This window comes from Amblyraja radiata, chromosome 20 (assembly GCF_010909765.2).
Source record: "Amblyraja radiata isolate CabotCenter1 chromosome 20, sAmbRad1.1.pri, whole genome shotgun sequence".
NCBI classification, from domain to species: domain Eukaryota; kingdom Metazoa; phylum Chordata; class Chondrichthyes; order Rajiformes; family Rajidae; genus Amblyraja; species Amblyraja radiata.
The window spans coordinates 15,865,654-15,875,434 of NC_045975.1; the positions used below are offsets into that span (position 1 = coordinate 15,865,654).

The 9,781-nt window shown below is 42.5% G+C and overlaps 1 long non-coding RNA gene across 1 annotated transcript; it reads right to left on the reverse strand.

The window, feature by feature from the left end:
* Positions 1–8,574: 8,574 nt before the first annotated feature.
* LOC116984636 lies at positions 8,575–9,541 on the reverse strand. The gene is made up of 2 exons (XR_004415091.1): positions 9,336–9,541; positions 8,575–8,800 (listed from the first exon to the last, which is right to left on the reverse strand). It is a non-coding gene; the product is annotated as an uncharacterized LOC116984636 (long non-coding RNA).
* Between the last annotated feature and the right edge of the window lie 240 nt (positions 9,542–9,781).

A 9,781-nucleotide genomic window follows, 5' to 3' on the forward strand; every position in this document is an offset into this window, starting at 1 on the left:
GTCAAGCTAACAGTTACTTGACACTTCACCCCTCTTCCCATGAGACACCAACCCATGTTCATGCCATTCACAGAATTTGTTTCCAAGAATCGCAATTTAATTTTAAAACCTTGTAAAAAAGTTTAAAATATTTTAAAAAACTAAAATTTTCCACTTGTCAATTTCCAAAGTAACTTTTGAAGTGGTTCTCTCATCCACGATCAAAATTGTATTAAAATCAATTAGACCTGCATAATACAAATAATGTTCCCTAATTCATCGTTCATGCAACATCCAATTTGCATTGTGGAAAGACACATTCTAGCAGGACCACCTTTATTGACTACTGAGGCCACCACACCCAACGGCAATGAATGCATGGCCAAAAAATATTAATTTCAAGGTTTCATTCTGCTAGTGACCATCAGCTATAATTGTAGTTTTTCTTTGAACTAATGCTGAATTTTGCTCTTGTTTCCCTCAATATGGCTTAATTTCCACCGCCTGTCTGCTGTATGTGCCAATTCTTTGAAGCAACTTCAAAGTCATATATGAATTCTATTCCAGGTGATCAATAGTTATAATGGGTTTAAATTTACAGTCTCGATTGTTCTCTGATGGTAGCCTCTGACAGTTCTCTGATAGTTCTCTGTGGGTAGATGGGGTGGTGAAAAAGGCATTTGGCACAAGGGACTGCAGATGCTAGGACATTGAGCAAAAATTCAAACTGCTGCAGAACTCAGTAGGTCAGAAAGCATCCGTGAAAGGAAATGGATAAAGACTTTTCATGTTGGGACCCTTCTTCAAAGTGAGTACTGTATGCAGTTCTGGTTGCCAAACTATTGGAAACATATCATTAAGCTGGAAAGGATGCAGAAAAGTTTCACAAGAAATTGGATAAGCCAAAACTTTCTCCCCCTGGAGAGTATGAAGCTGAGGTAACCTTAAAGAGGTATATAAAATCATGAGGGGTGCAGATAAGCTGGATTGGCAAAGACCTTTTTTACCAGGGAGGGAGGAGAGAATTGATTCAAGTTAAGCAGGGAAAGATATAAAAGGGACCTGAGGGACAGGCTTTTCAGACAGAGGGGGAGAGCACGGACAAGCTGCCAGAGGAAGCTACAATGTTTACATTACAGATACACAAATAGGAAAGCTTCAGTGGGATATGAGCCACATGGAGGCAAATGGTATAGATACCTTGGTCAGACGGACATCTTGGTCAGTATGCAGGAGTTGGGTTAAAAGGCCTGTTTTCATGCTGTATAAAGGGCCTGTCCCACTTAGGCGACTTTTTATGTGAGTGCAGGAGACTCTGCGCTCACCTCATGATTGCCACATGTTCGCTGGTGGTCTCTGGTGAGTCTCCTTCATGGTCGCGAGGAGCTCCCGCATTCTGGGAACAAGTCGCGGCCTCAGTATGGTCGCCGCAAATTTTTAAAAAACATAAGCACGAGTTTTCAGAACCAAGGATAACCGACCGGTAACATTAAATGCCCGTCGAACTTCACAGCTGTGTATCTCTGGCTTATTAAAAGTTGCCTGGCTTATTAAAAGTGTCTCCACTCCTTCTCTCCTCTTCTCCCCTCTTTTAAAGGACAATTGTACACTGTGCTAGCTGTCTCAATCTTCCTGTTCATCGCAGTGTGTGTCTGTATCACCTTGGCTTTGCACTGTGTGAATTTCAGACAGCGCTCCCCCCCCCCTCCCCGCTTGCCCTGACCCCCGCCTTTGCGATGTGTTTGTGAGTGTGTGTTATCCACTCTGACAGTCTCTGTTCCAGTTCCTGGTTTTTCAGGCGACTGCCGGCAAATTGACAGCTGCTGGCAGTCCGCTGAAAAATTGCCTAAGTGGGCCCATAACTCTATGACTCTACAACTGGGTTTCATTTCAAATGAGAAGACAGTTACAAAAGAATTACATATTTATGATGGGGTTACATTTCAGATTGGAAATACAAATTCCAAGGTCTGTGTTCTTTTGATTGTACTGTTTTTATGTCATTTCTTTGTTGAAAGTCTGCGCTAACAATGTTATTGAAATCTAAAATGGTTTGGCACAGTGGGGTTTTGATTGTTGCCGCTGTTTCTTTGTTTGGATAGCTGAAAGTGCACCTCTAATAGTTGTCAACCACAGAGTCTTTGACCATTTCACTTATCCAAAGGCTTTGCACATGGAACCAATTTTTTGGTGCTCTTCCTCTTTCTATTTTGCAAATGTTGTAGTTTTATGGATAGTCAAAACCACGGGAGATCAGAGAAGAAGAGTTAGTTATCACGAGCAAATGCACATTTTCCTCCCACAACTTGTACACACAAGGCCCCATATTTTCTCAAAGCATGCTGCTTGGTATACCGGCTATTGACTGCTTTAGTGAACAGCTATCCAGCCCTGTAAACCTGGTACAGTCTCTCATACTTTTCCCGTAACACAAATAAAAATATTAAAATAGTCACAGCTAATGTGGGAGGTATATCAGAATATGTTTCATCCTTTAAGCTATTTTTATATATCGTTTCTGTATTTGACTCATTGGGTTGTCCAACACTAACTTAAATAATATTATTCTGACAATCATGACTGCAATGAGTCATCGCTTAAAACATTTTTAACTATATATTTACCAGTTATCAAAATATAAACCCTTCAAAGTTAGTGATCTGGTAAAATTTTGAAAAAAGTAAGTGCTGTCCGGGCGATGCGGTGACACAGCGATAGAGTTGCAGCCTTACAGTGCCAGAGACCCGGGTTTGATCCTGACTAAGCGTGCTGTCTGTACGGAGTCTGCACGTTCTCCCTGTGACTCGCATGGGTTTACTCTGAGTGCTCCGGTTTCCTTCCACACTCCAAAGACGTACAAGTTTGTAAGTTAATTGGCTTTGGTAAATATTGAAAATGATCCCTCATGTGTGCTTGTATAAAAGGGGGATCGCTGGTCTACACGGACTCGGTGGGTCGAAGAGCCTGTTTCAACGCTGTATCTCTAAACAAAGCAGTATTAAAAGGGTATTTGCCTGTATACTCCAATTACAATGATTTCTACCTGGAAATCAGTCTAAAATAAATGATCATTTCTGAGAACGGTGACCTGATTTGTGTTTGTGTGGTGTTTCCATCACTCAAAGATTAGAATAAATGGTTTTATTCAACATGGACTATGATCATTCCTTATGTTCTCATTCTAATGTCAAGGCAGCTTGCATATGTAGATGTGTAATAAAGCCTTAAAATAGATTTTTATCCTTCATTATTGTTCCCACTGATTAGATTTCCAGATGTCCAATTATAATAACACCTCTACTTTCATTCTTCGCCTTTTATTTCTAAACTATTGTTTCTCTCAGCGAAAGATTACCAGGGATGCGGAATTCATAAACAATATTATATTTCCATTTCACTTTGCACTTGACCACAATAATGAAGCAAACAATGGAATTGCTATAACTTGAGGGAAACAAGCAGATTATGCCCAAATCTTCAGATCCATAGCTTGAAAGTGTACTTTATTGCCCATAATGTCCCAAATACAACATTACACAGCAGCTTACAATTTGACCCTGTGGATGGCCAGATTATCGCTGGTGTTGGAGTAGCGTACAGAAGAGAGATACAAAGCCAGAGTTGAGTTGGTCAACAAAACCAAGGAACTGATTGTTGACTTCAGAAAAGGGAAGTTCTAAGATGATGCACCAGTTTTTATTTGTGGGTCGATGGTGGACAGAGTTAGCAACTTCAAATTCTTGGCTGTTAAAATCTCAGATGGCCTATTTTGGGCCCAGCACATAGATGCAATCACATCAGCACCTCTCCTTTCTTAGAGGTTTAAAGAGATTTGACATGTCTCTGAAAACTCTAACAACCATTTACAGATGCAGTGTAGAAAGTGTCCCGATTGGTAGCATCATGGCCTGAAAGGGCAATTCGAACACACCGGAACACAGGAGGTTTACAAAGGGTCGTGGAGTCTGCCTCGTCTATCATGGGCACAGCTCTCCCCTCCATTGAAACAGCTATACGAGGTGCTGCCTCAAGAAGGTGGCATCTATCATCAAGGATCTCCACCATCTTCACACTGCTGTCATCAGGCAGAAGGTACAGAAGCCTGAAACCCCACACCACTACGTTCAGGAACAGATATTTTCTACATCTATCAGGTTCTTGAGTCAACTGACACAACATTAATCCTATCTCAAAAACAGAGCACTATGGCCCACTTTTTGCACTACTGTGGACTTGTTTTTTGTTCTAATTATGTTCTTTGCATTCATGTCTTTTTTGTAGTCTTTCTTTTCAAAATATGTGTAATTTATGTATGTTTTGTTTGTTTGTCTGTCTATATGCCTGTGATGCTCATGCAAGCAAAACTTTTCATTGTAGCTGTACCTCACCAGACCCATGTAAATAACAATAAACTTGAATTTCAACAATGTATTCTTCAATGCTATTACCCATACTATTCATCGAGTCATAGAGTCCATCAGCGTGGAAACACGCCCTCCGGCCCAACTTGCCCACACCGACCAACATGTCCCATCCTGGGATGGCAGGACTTTCATATGAAGAAAGACTGGATAGACTCGGCTTGTACACGCTAGAATTCAGAAGATTGAGGGGGGATCTTATAGAAACTTACAAAATTCTTAAGGGGTTGGACAGGCTAGATGCAGGAAGATTATTCCCGATGTTGGGGAAGTCCAGAACTAGGGGTCACAGTTTAAGGATAAGAGGGAAGTCTTTTAGGACCGAGATGAGAAAGTCATTTTTTACACAGAGAGTGGTGAATCTGTGGAATTCTCTGCCACAGAAGGTAGTTGAGGCCAGTTCATTGGCCATATTTAAGAGGGAGTTAGATGTGGCCCTTGTGGCTAAAGGGATCAGGGGGTATGGAGAGAAGGCAGGGATGGGATACTGAGTTGGATGATCAGCCATGATCATATCGAATGGCGGTGCAGGCTCGAAGGGCCGAATGGCCTACTCCTGCACCTATTTTCTATGTTTCTATCTTTAACAGTCCCACCTGCCTGCATTTGGCCCATAAACCTATACAATCCATGTACCTGTCCAAATGTTCCTTAAACATTGCGATAGTGCCTGCCTCAACTACCTCCATACTCATTCTTTACACCTATCATCCTATATGTGAAAATGTTATCCCTCAGATTCCTGTTAAATGTTACCTTAAATCTATGTCCTCTGGTTCTTGGTTCCCCTAATCTGGGCAATAGGCTCTACCCAATCTATCCCTCTCATGATTTAGTTCACCTCTAAGATCACCCCTCATCCTCCTGTGCTCCAAGGAATAGAGTCCTAGCTTGCTCAACCTTTCCCTATAGTTTAGCCCTCGAGTCAGACATGCATAACATAGCACTTTGCTGGCAGCTTACAAATTGACATTCATGTTCCTGAACGCTGGAAAAGATCATTGACATCAGCCTTGACATCAGCTTTGACTCATTCAGTAATACGAGTCGGATAAGTTCTTACCTATTCAACTACTGGGAGTTTCTACCACTTCACTGTGTGCGGAAATTTCCCAACCTATGATTCATGATTTAACCAATTTCATGGATGAGTCTTCACTGTTAAGTTAATCAATGATTTCATAAAAAGAATTGCACATTAACAAAGTCAAAGCAATATTCGAGACTTTGCAGTTAGCAGTAAATAGACAATAGGTGCAGGAATAGGCCATTCGGCCCTTCGAGCCAGCACCGCCATTCAATGTGATCATGGCTGATCATCCCCAATCAGTACCCCGTTCCTGCCTTCGCTCCATATCCCCTCACTCCGCTATCTTTAAGAGCCCAATCTAGCTATCTCTTGAAAGTATCCGAGGAAATGGCCCCCACCGCCCTCCGAGACAGAGAATTCCACAGACTCACAACTCTCTGTGAGAAAAAGTGTTTCCTCATCTCCGTTCTAAATGGCTTACCCCTTATTCTTAAACTGTGGCTTAAGAATGGCAGTCTAATTCTTAAGAACTGCTGGTTCTGGACTCCCCCAACATCGGGAACATGTTTCCTGCCTCAAGCATGTCCAAACCCTTAACAATCTTATATGTTTCAATAAGATCCCCTCTCATTCTTCTAAACTCCAGAGTGTACAAGCTCAGCCGCTCCATTCTCTCAGCAAATGACAATCCCGCCATCTCGGGAATTAACCTTGTAAACCTATGCTGCACTCCCTCAATAGCAAGAATATCCTTCCTCAAATTAGGGGACCAAAACTGCACACAATACTCCAGGTGTGGTCTCACTAGGGCCCTGTACAACGGCAGAAGGACCTTTTTGCTCCTATACTCGACTCCTCTTGTCGATGAAATATTGGTGTCGATGAAAGTTGCCCTTGTACTTCGTAATATTGCTCACCCATTCAAATGTATCCTCAATCTGATGCCAACAGTTGTATTCCAGAACAGTGAATTTACCAAGTTGGGCTATGGAGACAATCAGAATCTCTGAAAGCAAAATAGCAGGTAAAGCATTGAAATAAAAGATATTATAAATAAAAAAGATCAGAATTTAAACACGGTAATAAGAGAAAAGCCGAAAAATAATAAAAAAGCGATTTTCTCATGCTTCAGAAATATACTATTAGCGATTCAGAGTCAAAGAGGGCAGTGGAGCATAAACAAATTCCCTTCATTCGAGACAGTTTAACATTTTCTTTGGTTTTCTCAATAAGAAAATGCATAAAATGTCAAAGCCTATCAAATCACTGTTTCTCAGCTGATTGTTTCTGTACAATACCACATCATGTGCAGCAGTAGAGGGTCTCCAATAGTATCTTTTGTATTTCTGTGCTCATTTTCAAATATGTTGCAAGAATTAGCTGCCATTTTTCACACAGTACTGCATTTTACATGAGTTTTACCATCATTAATGTCACTGTTTATTGTGCTATTCACTGTTTCTATGTTCTATTATTTCATGTGCACAAACCCAGGACAACAAACAAAAATATCAACTGAAAAACAAAAATAACAAATTAAAAAACTAAAATAAATGTGATTTATTTTGGATGGCGGCCAAGAAATTGCAGTTGTGAAAGATGCCCAGTCCATCATGCAGACCAGCCTTCCCTCCATTAACTCTGCCTACCTCGTGAAGGCAACCAACATAATCAAGGAGTTCCCACCCTGACCATACTCACTTCTTCTCTTTCCTGTCAGGCAGAAGATACTAACATTTGAAAGCACGTACCAATAGTCTCAAAAGGTGCTTCTTTCCTGCAGTTATCAGGCTCTTGAAAGGTCGTCCCTCGCTCCGATGAATTCTTGATCTCCCAACCTACCTTTTTGTGGCAATTGCATTTTATTATCTACACTTTCTCTGGAGTTTCTATGTAAAACTATATACTACATTCAGTCTTTTTTGCACAAGATTCAGATTCAATTTTAATTGTCATTGTCAGTGTACAGTACAGAGACAACGAAATGCATTTAGCATCTCCCTGGAAGAGCGACATAGCAAATGATTTGAATAAATAATAATAAGTGTCCGGGGGGGGGGGGGTGATTGGCAGTCACCGAGGTACGTTGTTGAGTAGAGTGACAGCCGCCGGGAAGAAGCTGTTCCTGGACCTGCTGGTTCGGCAACGGAGAGACCTGTAGCGCCTCCCGGATGGTAGGAGGGCAAACAGTCCATGGTTGGGGTGAGAGCAGTCCTTGGCGATGCTGAGCGCCTTCTGCAGACAATGCTTGCTTTGGACAGACTCAATGGAGGGGAGCGAGGAACCGGTGATGCGTTGGGCAATTTTCACCACCCTCTGCAATGCCTTCCGGTCGGAGACAGTGCAGTTGCCATACCATACTGTGATGCAGTTGGTAAGGATGCTCTCGATGGTGCAGTGGTAGAAGTTCACCAGGATCTGAGGAGACAGATGGACCTTCTTCAGTCTCCTCAGGAAGTAGAGGCGCTGGTGAGCCTTCTTGATCAGAGTTGAGGTATTGTGGGTCCAAGAGAGGTCATCGGAGATGTTGACTCCCAGGAACCTGAAGCTAGAAACACGTCCCGTTAATGTGGATGGGGGTGTGCGTGCCGCCCCTGGACTTCCTGAAGTCTACAATGAGCTCCTTGGTCTTCTTGGAGTTAAGGGCCAGGTTGTTGTCAGCGCACCATGCTGCTAAGTGCTGGACCTCCTCCCTGTAGGCCGACTCATCGTTGTTGCTGATGAGGCCAATCACCATTGTATCATCTGCATACTTGATGATGGTGTTAGTACCATGTACAGGTGTGCAGTCATAGGTGAAGAGGGAGTAGAGGAGGGGGCTCAGCACACAGCCCTGTGGAATGCCGGTGTTCAGGGTGAGGGTTGAAGAGGTGTGCTTGTCTAACCTAACAGACTGGGGTCTGTTGGTTAGAAAGTCCAGTATCCAGTTGCAGAGGGAGGGGCCGATGCCCAGGTTACCGAGTTTGGTGATCAGTTTTGATGGTATAATGGTGTTGAATGCTGAGCTGTAATTGATGAACATGATGTATGCCTGTATGTATGGTATGCTTTTCCTGGATAGAATACAAAAACAAGTTTTTCAATTTATTATGGTGCATGTAATGATAATAAATGTAATGTAAAGAAATTCATCCCAGTCTGTAGTGCTGTAAATGTGATATAGTTTTGCCCAGTGCATTCATGTCACTGCAATTAATTTGGGGGGCCAAGTACAATCCACTGATGCCACTATGATCTGTATAACATTACTAACCAGGGTTAATTTCCTAGGCATCTTGGCGTTGTTCTGTCCCTTTCCTTTCTTTAGCCTCCTTCATCACAAAGTTTACTGTTAATATAAAGCAAACAAAAATCTGCAAACGCAAGAAACCTGAAATAAAGACAAAAAAAATCTAGCAGATTAAGCAGCATTTGTGGACAGCGAAACATATGTTGCTGTTTATTAATCTTTCACCAGGACTGATGTCACCTCACTTATTGTTAATTACTTATACTTCGTTCACATGCATTTTAAGAATGTACGTTTTTTTGTAATGTCTTGGAGATGAAGGATTCCAATTTCCTCCCAATCCTGTCTACATCCCGTTCTCAAGTAACGAATCTCAGAGATTGCCACAATGCCCTGTGTCTTCCCATAACTCCAGTCTCCCCCCTCCCTCCCGGATTCTCAGTCTGATGAAAGGTATCGATCCGAAACGCCACCTATTCCTTTTATCCATGGATGCAGCCTGACCCGCTGAGTTACTCCAGCACTATGTGTCTATCTTCTACCCTGCACCTAAATTGCATCCACTTCGACCAATCTATACACGCGGCCGTGTCAGCAATAAGCATGGGGCTAGTCTAAGCAGCAACGCGTCTTTGTAGTCGAAAACTGTGCTGAAAAATAATCGGAGGGATCTCACCACACTTGGAATCTCCCCCTGGAGACTGCGAAAAAAAAATGTTCGGCTGGCGTTAAGGTTTTGTGTTCGCTTGTGGTCTTGATTTGCTGTGATTGTCCGCACGGTGGCAGTGGTGGCTTGATGTTCGCCAGCCAACTAGCTGCTCGGCCGACGTCAAGGACCAACACTGTTGCCCAATGAGTGCTGAGATAATGGAGGTAATAGGGTAATTGCATTTTCCCTCATCGGGAGAGAAGGAGGGAGAAAGAGAGAAAGAGTAAGTTAAATGGAATAAAGAGTGTTAGCTGGGCAAAGGGCATGAGGACTTTAGACCGGAGCATACAAGAGCAAACTGGATATTAATAAATAAGTGGCGGACACTGTGGGCTGGAATTTCATCCAGTTGACATGGTTTTAAAGCAGTGCACGATTTGATCTGAAACTCTAGGATTCCTCCACCCACGCCC